Here is a 13161-nt window from a genome sequence, read left to right on the forward strand (position 1 = left end):
GTCAAGGGGATGTCCTTTAAGGCACTTATCCAGAATGGAGGCCAATAATGCGATACCAGTTGTGCTTTCTCCTAAGCATGAGCATGCAGCTATGGAAGAGATTGAAGATGCCCTTGTAGCTAAGAATGAGCAATTTCAACTCATTCATTCACCCTTAAGTGACTGTACATATGACAAGTTTAAGGAGGTGAGTGAATTTGTTTATATCTTTCAGAAAGTAGTATATCAGCTTTTTGCATAACTGTATGTGCTTCATCCCTCCTTAGCTCCTCATGAATATGTTAAACATTGTAACTTTAAAAGGAGGGGAAGTTATTATCCAATACCATTTAATGGTTTTGTTTAACCAACTTATTTGACGGTTAGGGTAGCTTAGGTGTTTTTGTTTTTAATAATTGTTGCTACACACTAGATTAGTTGCAGTTTTCTTCTCTCTAAGTGCTTCGTGCACAGGTTAGTTAATTGTTTCTGGTTTTGGTTTTGTGGAAGATCTGAAATTGTTGTAAGTTACTACAGTTGTATGAGGTAGACACCCATCATATGGAACAGTGAATACATGATTTCACTGCCACACATCATAGATATCTGCCTCATAAAATTGGGACAATTCACAACAGTTTTCAAAGGAGGTGTTATTATCAGAGGTTTCAGTCTAAATCTGAGTTTCAATAGTGAAATTGAATGTGTTCGAGAGGAAGTGTTTTGTTGTTTCCCTGTCCTAATCTATCAACTACACATGTACAATTCATGATAGTAAGGTGTCAAGATCAGTGCCATAAACCACACACCTATACTTGATAGGTTAGGACAGGTTCTGGGAAGGAAAGGGAGAGTTTTGCAGTTTTGCGACATGTGTTTTTCAGTTTTCAGAAAGGTTATAGTGGTTGTGTACCCAATGAATAGTCTAAGACAACTGGTCAAGATGTTTAACAAGCAAACATATAGCAGATGTCACCAAAAATATTACCTATTTTTCGCTTCTAGCTTAAAATAGGTTAAGTTATGCTTGTTATACAAAATGGAACAAAGATACATATTACTTTTGCTATTTTGCATTCCAAATGCCCAAGAGGAGTCTAAAGGAATTACACTATCAGATTGCAGATTGCATTCATACAGATGCATATGATACAAGAGAGAGTACAAATAATTTTGAGAATAAAAGGTAATCTTTATTGATAATGTAAATGAACAATGTCTCACACAAACTGTGAGACTAACCATTATAATGCACATGAAGAAAACATGATACACTTAAGGATGCTATGAAAAGAAAATGCATAAGTAGTGAAGGGTGACTCGTCATTGCCTGAATGACAAGTCTAGCTTGAGCTCCCCTGCATGGTCCTTAGTCGTCATGCTTGCCTTACATCGAGCTATTGTTCCTTCGTTGCTCCACATGCCTGCACCTGAAAGAGAGATTGTTGTTCGAGCAATCTCGGGTCATCAAGCACTACTTATACATGCACCTATAAACATATAATATGGTCTTCGCATACATAATAGGAGCTAGCTTGTCACGGGCATCCAAGAAAGCAAGATTATTAAACACACTTATCACATGCCCATTTTTATCTAATGTGTGTGTTATGTGCAGATGAAGGTGTAATTATAATCATGTTCGTTAAATTTCAGCATATGGGTTAAAATGTGGCTCCCACAAGGGTTGAGCCTAACATGCTATTGCAGATAGGTGTTGGGTACATAGCTGTCCTAGGACAAGTGCAGTGAATTCAAGACATGGGAAACAATTTCATAAGCTTAATAACAGTCATTACTGTCAAAATCATAGCCATGCTTGTCTCAGTCAAACAAAAATCAGAGAAAGTTGTTAAAACACTCTATGAACAACAAATGACCCTAACACAAATACAGAGAAAAGCATGTGTGTTTGCAGCCCATAAGAATTTGAGACTGTCATAGGGTTCCCTACCACGATAGTGTTTGTGCAATCAACGCAAGGAAACCATGTTCAAAGGAGCTTTGTTCACAATCATATATTCATAATTATGCTATAAGTGATAGCAATGTATCTTTCCACAATGACTCTTACATTGAGGGACTTTTAAATCTGGAAGTTACATATAGAGAGTTGAGAGATGACAGGGAGACATTGCAAATTACAAATTGCAAATATCATTGTGGATGGAACAATTCAAGAACCGTCAAACCCTCAAAGTTGTTGAAACCAAAGTGAATGAATTTACTAAACCTCATGAATGAGATGAGAGACACATTCTAAACTTAGAGATGGGACTAAAGAAATTTTTAGAAGCACTTAGGACATTTGCAGGAGGATAAAGAGGTGAAGGTTGCAAGCTAAATAAATGAAAGGTATTTATTTCCTAGGAAATAAAGTTCAAATTCGTGGTCTCCAAGTGCGTGGTAGGATCATTTACCCAAGAATAGAGGGTCAACCATGACGAATGGCAGAGAAGAAGCCTTCCTTCAATAGTTCTCAATCATAGATCAGCCACAGTAGCATGTAGAGTGCAGTCCTGAAGCAATAAGGAGGCATCTAAGAGTAACATATGATCATATACTCTGAGATAAAGGTGAAAGATGCATTTAAATAGGAGCAGCATTCAGATACATCAAATGAGGGGTATAACAATCATATAAGCTTAAGGTCATTGCAAAGACCATTCATGCATAGTGGAGAATAGGGTAATGAAAAGTATACACAAAGCAAGAAGAGCATGACACAGCTACAAAAATCTCGATGAGAAGGAACCAAGTTACAACAGTTTTGTCTTTCAAAAATGGAGAGGTTTGACAACAATAGGAGCAATATCCTTGATTTCAAGGCAAGGTCCATGCACCAAGGGGGTCATCTTTATAAAAGCATTTGACGGTGGATGCCAAAAATATCAACAACTACAACTATGTGAGACAATGAGCAATGAACAATGAAGGTGCAGTAATAGCTTGAGAGGACTAAAGTTTTGTATTTAAAAATAAGAGAATACAGATACACCCACTTAGTATGGAAAGTTCAGAATGAACTCACACAAGACAAACCATGAAGTCTCTTTGAGCATATGCAATTATTGCCAAAAGCCAAGGATTAATGAGGTCGTTGATCTAATGCAATACAGTCATTATAGGTTAAAATACATACAATGATAATAGTTTGTCATGTCAACAATCCTAGTCTACAAGATGCAATTTCAAACAATGGTAAATTCATCAGCTCTTTGGTCATCAGATATTATAGCACAATGACAGCCATAAAGGCGATAAGGGTGATCTTACAATGCTCTTAGTTATTGAAAATCTCCAGAGAATATCAAAAATATCAATCACAACGACAAGAGAGCTACAGGATATCAATGCACAGATCTAGATGATGAGGATATCATGAAACTCTTAAAGGATAATACTAAAGCAATGTTACAATAAAATCGTAGTCAAAGCATCATGGATTTCGAACAGAAATAAAGTCACAAGAAGCAACAAAATTTTACAGTCATTAACAAGGGAGAACGTCTTGTCATGGTTGACTATGGTAAAGGATGATAATTGTAATATGGTCACAGTGCAGGAGTTAAAATATTTTACAGCAAAGTTTAGTGTGGCATCTATGATGAATGCACCTTCATGGTCGTGCAAAATATACTTTTTGTATTGTCGACTGCTCCAGAAGAAGGACCCGCCCACTGGGCTCAAATCGTGAACCATATTAATGACCCTATAGTAGTGAAGCAAGATCGAATCATTAAAGGTTCCATTACATTGTCATAAAATTAGTAAAATCGCAGTCAAGCCATCATATGTTGTGTGTGTGAAACAGCCAAAGAAGAACAACAAACGCCAATATTTTACATTTTTCCAAGAGGAAAACGCTCATAAGATCGAGTTATTTGGTACAAAATAAATATGCACTTGAAGTTGCCATTAATGACGAAAAGATCTGCAGAAAATCGTTCCCAGAAAGAACACCATGGCGGATTTCACAGCAAGTATGCCCAGAATCAATAACAAACAGCTCAACCCCCTACAAAAATTTGCAATGGCAACATCCATCCATGGTGCAATTTCACCCAAATTCACCCAACACTCAGAATCACGCCCAACACACAAAAAATTGCCCAAAATTCCTCCATTTCATGCCCAATTCAAACCCTAGCATGGCGTGAAGTTTCCAACAACAAAAGATGAAAGTATCAAATGCCAAAGAGATTAAGAATATACTGAGCTTTTTAGGGTTTATTTTCCCTATATTGTCATCGATTAATAGGGGCATTTTATTTTGCCTTGTTCTTTTTATTTTTCCTCAGACTTCATCCACCGTGAAAATAGGGGTGGCTATGCAATGTTTTGCATCTCTAGGAAATAATATTCATTAAGTGATCTACCATTTATTCACTTGATAACATTTTCTTAATAATTAATACTTATTCAATGATAAATGATAGATCACTTAATAGATATTATTTCTTAAGAAAATATAACATAAACATTTTTTTTAATAAATTATTTTTTAAATTGGAGTTTTAAATTTTCACTTTAATAAATAACTTCATTATTTTTATATTTATTAAATGCATTAGCTTGAAATGTAATAGATGTAAATAATAAAAATATTTACTAAAGTGATTTATAAATCATCACTTTATTAAATATCTTTCTTATTTATTAAAAAAATTGACTTAAAATGTAAAAATGATTAAAAAGGTATTTATTAAAGTGGTGTTTTATAGATCACTTTATTAAATCTTTTTTCTTTCATTTAATGATAAAGTCAAAGAGACGTTGTTTGCATTGATGAAGGCTTGCAGGTCTGTCAAGAGATGTTTTGGGATCATTTATGATGCATTTAGGAGCTTTTATGGCAAGGCATGGGCTGGCTTGACTTTTGCTGGAGTATGTTCCTTTTCAGACCTATTTTAGGGCTTGAAAATGGGGTTTTTGATCCTGCTCGACCCAAAAAGAGGAGGTGGAGTCCTTTTGACCACCTTTTGTGAAAAGCATATGTACTACAGGACTTCATTTATTTCAGGGGTTCTGACCTTTTGCTTCTAGCAGATTGTAATTTTATGAGTTCTTTTGCAGAAATGAAGAGTTTGTAACCAGCTCGAGAGAGTTTTGATAAGCTTTGTAACACCTTTTGACAGTAATAGATCTTTTTTGCCTTCTCAGATTTCTTGTTTTTGTGTGCTTAGTGTTGATGCAGTTACCAGTGATGTCTTTTATCCTTGTGATTGTGTTGTTGTCAGCACCTTTATGCAGGAATTTCTAATTATTTGCAAGTCATAGATTGTGTCAGTTATAAGAGTAACCTCAGGTTGTGAGAAAACTTTGTTTCTCCTGCTGAGATTCTTATTTTTCAGCCTTCTTATGAAGTGTTAATGCAAAGGTTATAGGCTTATGAGTTGTGCAAGAGTTCCTTTCTATTTCTGGCTTTATTGGGTATTAATCAATTTGTCTAAAATTTTAGATATTCAGTTCGGTGCATCACCTGTTAGGCAATAGGTTCATTTTCATGTTTTCTTTCTTCTCTTTTCTCACCAAAATCATTAGGATAGTCAGAATTAGGTTATAACCAGCTAAGAGCCAGGTTTCTCTAGAGGCTCACTCCAAGATTTAGGCAACCCATAGGCCTAGGAGTGTTCCCATGTGTCACAAGCCTGTTGAGTTGATAGCTTAGCAAATAGGGGTGCAGGTTCAAGTGATAACAGTTCTAACACCCCTCATCCCCCCCCCTCTCGCCCCCTTAAGGGAAAATTAGAGTGAATAGAAAAAATGTAAATGCAGTAATGCATAAATGGGTCTCAATAACAAAAGTCCCGATACGATATCCATGTACAGACCTATCAAGTCTCTCTAAATGGAGAAAGGAAAAAAACCATTTGGGAAAAACCCCTCTCCAAAAGTGAGAGATGCAATGAAATGAAAAGGGTACTACATGTGACTAAGAAGCCTCCAAAAAATATCCCAAAGCAATAGGAACATGAACATCATTGAAGCACAAAGAATTTGTAAACAACTGTCAAATGATAACTACTATAGTGTTGAATAAAGAACCTCCTTTGAAACCAAGATGATGATTAGGATCAAGAAGACAACAATCTGCACAAGTGCCCCCAATGACACTACTTGAAAAATAAAATGGAAAACAAAGGCAAAAAATTTGGTAATCAAAGATACAAATGGCACATGAGTCTACATGAGTGATCCCAATGACACTGTTGAACCATGCAAGAATAAACTGCTAGTTGAAAATTCAAGTGCCAATAGTCTGAAGAACACTAATCAATTGAAGATAAGTTACCTTGACAAAACTAGAATGTGAAACCAAGAAAGTATTAGCACCAACAGTTTAAACCTCCCCCCCCCCCCCCCCCCCAACCACCTGTCCCCATAATGCTAACAAGGGAGAGAAATGACAAGTCCATTGAAACTATGTGTCACCATGAAGTGCATGAAGGAGAATCTAAATGTCCTCAAGAAAGTACCTGCAATTGAAAAAAGGCATGCAACTAATGCACACATGCATGGGACATGAATCTCTAGGATTCGATGTTGTCGATGTTGTCGTGGAGGGACTCTCACAGAACAAAGGTGTGATGGAAAAACAAAAGGCAGTACACAATCCCCCATGGCACTTTATAGTACATTGCATATATGAAATCTTCAAAACCCATACACAAGAATGACACTTTATCTCAGTTTGTCTAGAAGCAAATAAGTGCTTAAAAAGGATGCTTAAAATGCACAAATAGGGCAAAGTGTTGCAAATATATGTAGGACAACCCAAGGGAAGCCATCCACTGCAAACAAACAAAAAAAATTGAAGCCAAAATGACCAAGTATTCAACCATTAAGTGAAAACAAAAAAGACTGAATAAAAGTAAACTAACAAAAAATCTGGAAAATATAACAACTAATCTGAATGGGTGACTCCAAGAATTTTTTGCCGATATACGAAATTCAAAAAATAGAGTTCGGTTCTGCAAGGTATGGCCTTGAACGTGCAAAAATTACAGGCTGACTTTGGAGGCCTAGTATAAAAAATTGGTGTAGGATCTGATGAAACAACTTGCAAAATCGGATAGCCCTCTGAACCAACTTTCCAGTAATATCTCATTTGTCTGATTTTGACTCTGTATGACAAAGTTATGATTAAAACACTAAAGACTACTTTTTAGGGCTTGGAAGACTTAAAGGGACTCCAAACATGAAAAATTTCCCAAAATAGCAAGTTATTGAAAATGGAAACTTACTAAAAATAGAATTTTTTCAAAAATAGAAATATTTTGAAAAAAAATTGCAAAGAATTCCCTAATCTCCAATTTCAATAAATTGATGGACGATTTTAGGGTTCTCAAGCCTCCTAAGCATGATGGTGACGTTCTTTTGCCTCAAACTGGCCAAATTTTTTAGCTATCCTAGAACTCGACTCAAAAAATGTGCCTTCAATGAATTTGACCCCAAATTTCAACTGTTCAAATTTTGACGAAATGATAGTTGATCTTAGGATTTTTTTATGCTGTGAATGTGATGGTGATGCCCATTTTGCTCCAAAAATTATAAAAAAAATTGGTTACAACTAGATCCACAAAAATGCAAATCTAGGACCCTACAATGCTTTTTTGTAAAGACACCCTCAAAACTTGAGAAGAGGCTTGTTGAATCCACACTCTGATACCATGTTGAAACAAAGATAAAGCTTTGATACCATGTTGAATTTTCGAAGCTCTAATACCATATTAGAAATAAAGATTGAACTCTAATACCATGTTGAATTTTGCAACACAAGCCTGCAAGATCAAAAAACAAACAAGAACACCTTCCACAAATGAGAGATGCACAAATGAATGCTATATTACTCAAAAGCAAAGATTACAGGATTACATAATGAATTACAATGGTACAATGAGGTGCTTATAAAGAAAGCACAAAGCTAAATTTAAGATAACTAAAGTGCAAGCATGAGAAGCTAAATAAAGCTCAATTGTAGTTAAACTAGATGCATAAAAGCTAAACTAGGTGCACAACTAAAATAAACACTCCTAAGTGAACTTAAGAAAAAAAAGCATAACTAGTTGTTAAAAAGCAACTATTGATTAAATATGCTCTAACGTTCATGGGTTATGAAATCATTATTTTTAAAAACCATAAAATTGTCATAAAAGAGTTCATCTAGTAGTGAAGATACAAATGTTATTGTTGCATTTATTTTTCATAAAGAATGTAAGATCAATTGTTGCTCTATTTTTTTAAATGTCTCTATTTCTAGCTAGCATTATATTATGTTGATTTTTGGAATCAATCGACCCATCCAATAGCTTTTTACCTTGTTGAAAATTAATTTATCTAGTCATTATGATGAAGTATATTTATGTTGATCTCATCAAGTATTGACAAGAAAATATGCTACTCTTTTTCTATTTAAACATCATATAAAATAGTGATTATATTGACCTATTATCATTTTTTCAAATATAAATCCACTATCATATTCGTTTATGTTAGCATTATAATACAACTAAATGCATAGTCTTTTATGCATGTTTTATATTAACATCTCTAATTATAATACAATACTCTATTATACCCATTTTATTAACATTGTATTGTTATAAGATTACTACATATGCATCTACGATGTTTCCTTGTTCTTACAATATCTTGCGCTCCCAGTAAATGGAATTACCACAATATGAATTCATTAAATTAAATGCCTATATGAAACACTCGATCACCACGATATGGAATCGTTAAATTAAATGCATATATAAAACACTAAGCACCACTATATAAAGTAGGCATGAATATGTGGACATGTGTAGATGTACCTATATGATAATTAAAGTTTATATACTTTGATTTTGCTTGCAAACAAAATGATAATTCAGTTTATTATAGTTAAGATTAACACATTATTGAATTTGTGTTAGTAAAAAGTAAATCTTTAGCTAATTGGAGGAGTTTAAGATTATAGGAAACTATTATGCAAAGAAAGAATTAAGCATAATTCAGTTTATTATAGTTAAGATTAACACATTATTGAAGTTGTATTAGTAAAAAGTAAATCTTAAGTTTTAAGGTTGGAATGGTTGGAATGGTAGCGTAGATTTTGAATGAAAGGGGTATTTTATATATGAAAAACTTATATTATCAATGTTTCTTAATTATAATTAAACAAATTTTCGTAAGTTAAAAAGATAAATGGAATTGTATTTATCTCAATATTTAAAAAATTTACAATTTGGTTTGGAATATTCCTTAACCTAATGGAATATTCCTTAACTTAGTGGAATTGTTTTCTTGCCTATGATATTTTTTGTATTGTAATTACATATTCATGTGAAAACACTAAGATTCTTTGATGACAAGTTAGAAAAAGAGGTGTGTGAACAATAATGCACATATTTGTATATGAATGTGATTTTATATTTCAAAACTTTGACCAATGTAATGTAAATATCGCTTGTATTGTCATAATGTTCACTATTTTGAAATTATCATATTTAGCTAGAGGGTATCTAAAAATGTATGAGAATTTGTATGCAATAGAGTTAGTAGACTCCACTAGTTCTTGAAGTGGAATGTTATGATTACATACTTTTAGGGCCACTTCTAGGTGGATTGTGTGAGACAATACCAGTTGGTTGGAGGTAAAACACTTGAATAATGCTCTACCCCTTGGAAACTGAAGATCGTTGTAAACTTGCTCATGAAAAAAACATTTTGTATTCATATATAACTCTATGATTTAAAATGTGTGCCTTATTGATAAATAAATTCATGTATGTGCCAATAAATTATATTTATAATCAAATATGAAATGAATTTTTTTCTTATTAAAGATAATGATTACTTAATAATATATATTTAATTATTTGATTGAATAAGACACTATTAATATTAAAAATTTATTAACTTAATGATTCTCATTTAAATTGGCATAATTCTTTACACAAATTACCTCTCCTCTCAATTCCAAGAGTGTTTTATTAGTCCCTGTCAAGGGCAGCATACTTATGTATTCATTCAATTTTACTTTTTAGATAATTTAACCAAACTTAACAAAGAATTAAAAAAAATGAACAAAATTTCTATAGTTACATTTAATTTCTTTTTAAATAATTGTAAAAACATCATATATATATATATATATATATATATATATATATATATATATATATATATATATATATATATATATATATATATATATATATTACAATAAAGAAAAAATCAAAATTTCTTTTTCTTTATATTACATATTTAATTCATTTAATTAAATGTCAAATCATGACAAAATTAAATCATAGTGTAATTTCACATATATCAGTTATTTTTACATCGAAGGCCTCTCCTACTATGGAATGTGCAACTTGAATTTTGAAATCAATGGTGGAAACTATTCAAGAGGCTATGCAAGATGATGCAAGCCATCTTGACCGTTGATTTTCTTTGTTTGTCATTGGCTAGTATGACCTGCACTGTATAAAACGGTTGGACCAAGCGCCCTTTCTTACAAGGACGCGTCTATTCTGGTTTCAAAATGGCAGTAAGGATTGACTAACACGTGCGTATTTTACACCATCGATTTTGCAATAAACGGCTGCAATTGACTAACACGTTGCTAACACACTGTAAGAAAGATCCGTTTTAGAGCCAGAATAGCCGCAGCCTTCTTACAGAGCTTCCACGGCTCTTTCTGTCTCCATCACCGACTCCCTTTCTTTCTTACCAAGACAAAGGGCTTCATCGTACTAAACGTTTCGTTTAGTGGCATCAAACAAAGCATATTCTTGTATTCCTCCGGACTTAATTTGGAGAAAACGCGAGATCCCTTTTAGCAATTTATAACTGAAATACAAACCAGAGCTTGTATTTTCAATGGTGGCTTCGTAGTAGTCTCCGTTTACCATTTCTGGAACTGCACTGAAAGAATGGTCGTCCCAAGTTCCACTCTCCCAATACTGGACGAAATCGTTCCAAGTTAGCATGAATTGCGATGCTCCAGATGGATCCAAGTGAAGGGAGAAAAAATAAGGCATGTAAAGAATAAACAATAATGTAGTGTTTATTTTTTAAATAAAATATTAATTACGTTCAATTAAAACACTAATAAGGAAACAATAGTGTAGTGATTATTGTTTATACTAAAAATTAATTACCTTCAATTCAAACACTAATAAGGAAGATGCTTAGATATGCTTTCCACGTTCTAATATATTCACATCCTTCTCATACTCATAAAATCATGATATGACTTACAAAATTGAAATCTTAATAAATTATATAATTTTGAAAATGTTATTGTATACTTTTTTAATCTGCTTCATTCAATTAAAAAGTTTTGAAATCTTATTAAATTTCATTTGAAGCTTTTGTTTTTCTGATGAGTTATTTCAATTGTTTTTATTTGATATTTATTTAAAAGAATTTATATGATTAAAAATTATAAAATATAAATATAATCTATAATATAATATGTATTTTTGTATAATAAAAAATAAATTATCTATAATATAATTATAAATTATGTACTCGGCAATCAATAAAACAAACAGATGGTTGTGATTTGTTTACAATCCCTCTTATCAAAAATATTCAATTCTTAAGGATCAATCCCTCTATCAATGATTGTTTACAATCTAAATCAAATATGGAGCATTATCTTATTGAAAAGACCAAGTTTGGATGATATGACAATTTAAAGATATTAAGCATATTAAAGAGCACAATGGCAAACTTAACATGAGTCCTCCATATGAACAAGCTCTACCCCTTTATCTTCCTCTCTCTCCCCCTATATCTCTTTCTACCATTTGAACTCATCTATAATATAAATATATACAAAACTCTATCAATTTTTTCCCTAATTGATCTTTCGTTCCTCTTCGGTGTACCCATTGCACACTAAGATGCAATTGCTAGTAATAAGCTAAGTTTCACTAATGTCTACTGCCAATTATTTAACCAAGCACTAAGTTCCCAAAAGTTTTTTAAATATATAGTGATGTTTGTAGAACATAAAACGTAATAATACTACCAGTCAATTAAAATAAATTATTTATTATTTGTAGTGTAATAAATTTTGCACTTTCTGAAACAACTGGCAAGCAAATGTAATTTTTTTGTTTACTTCGAGAGAAATAGGAAATGTAAATTTTAACATACTTTTAAGTGAGGTATTCTTCGATATGAAGATGTTGTGGATGGACGAACTGAGCAGGGGTGTGTGTTCGGCTAGGGTTGTCTAGCTTTAGCCTCACCTGTTTTTGTTTTTTTTTCACAGGTTGCTGGTGTTCCGGGTGCATTGGTTTTGGGTGTTGTGCGTGGTGAGTGTTGCATTCGTTTGGAGTTTTTAGTAGCGTTTCTGTAAGGGGCTTATGATGGGGGCTAGGAGTTCATCATAAGCCCCTTACAAAAGCATCAAAAGCGTTACTAGAGAAATTGTCTAAGGTTGGCCGTAAGAGAGATAAAAAAAAAGTTAATTAGCTGGGGAAATGTTGGTGGATTCGGGGTCAATGAAGCTCATTGAAGCTCATTTCTCCCAACCTCTTCAATGATTGTAGGAGTCTAAATAGCATCCCTCGGCAAAAGCCTATTCATGATCTAATTATGGCTCATTCTTCAGATATTCTCAACATTCAGGAAACTAAATTACTTGTGGATGGGTTGGTGCACCATGCGCCTGGTATTTGGAGGTTTGGTTAGTGTCGATGCATTGGGGCTTCTGGTAGTTTAGGAGAGCTATCTTGTTTTTGGAACTCGAGGAAGGTTGTTCCCCTATTATGGATGTCTAGCCATTCCTCTATCTCTCTAGTGGCTTCTTCTTTGGATTTTGGTGACACTTTTTTGTTGACTAATGTTTATACTCCAACCGATCTCCCTGATAAGTCAACTCTTTGGTCTCATATTAGGTATGTGTGGTCCCTGGTTCCCTTTCACCCTTGGATTCTAGTTGGTGATTTTAATTTTTTGTTGAGTTTGGAAGAAAAAAGAAAGGGAATTGCAAGGTTGGATCCTTCTTCTGCTCTTCTTCAACGACATATTGAGATGCTCAATTTAAATGATGTAAAACCTTCTAATGGTATCTTTACTTGGAATAATAGAAGGTGTGGAAAGGGTGCTATTGCTGAGCGGTTAGACAGATTTCTTGTTTCTTGCTTTTGGATTGGGGATAGGTGGACTACT

Source organism: Cryptomeria japonica, chromosome 10 (genome assembly GCF_030272615.1).
Source record: "Cryptomeria japonica chromosome 10, Sugi_1.0, whole genome shotgun sequence".
In the NCBI taxonomy this organism is placed as follows: domain Eukaryota; kingdom Viridiplantae; phylum Streptophyta; class Pinopsida; order Cupressales; family Cupressaceae; genus Cryptomeria; species Cryptomeria japonica.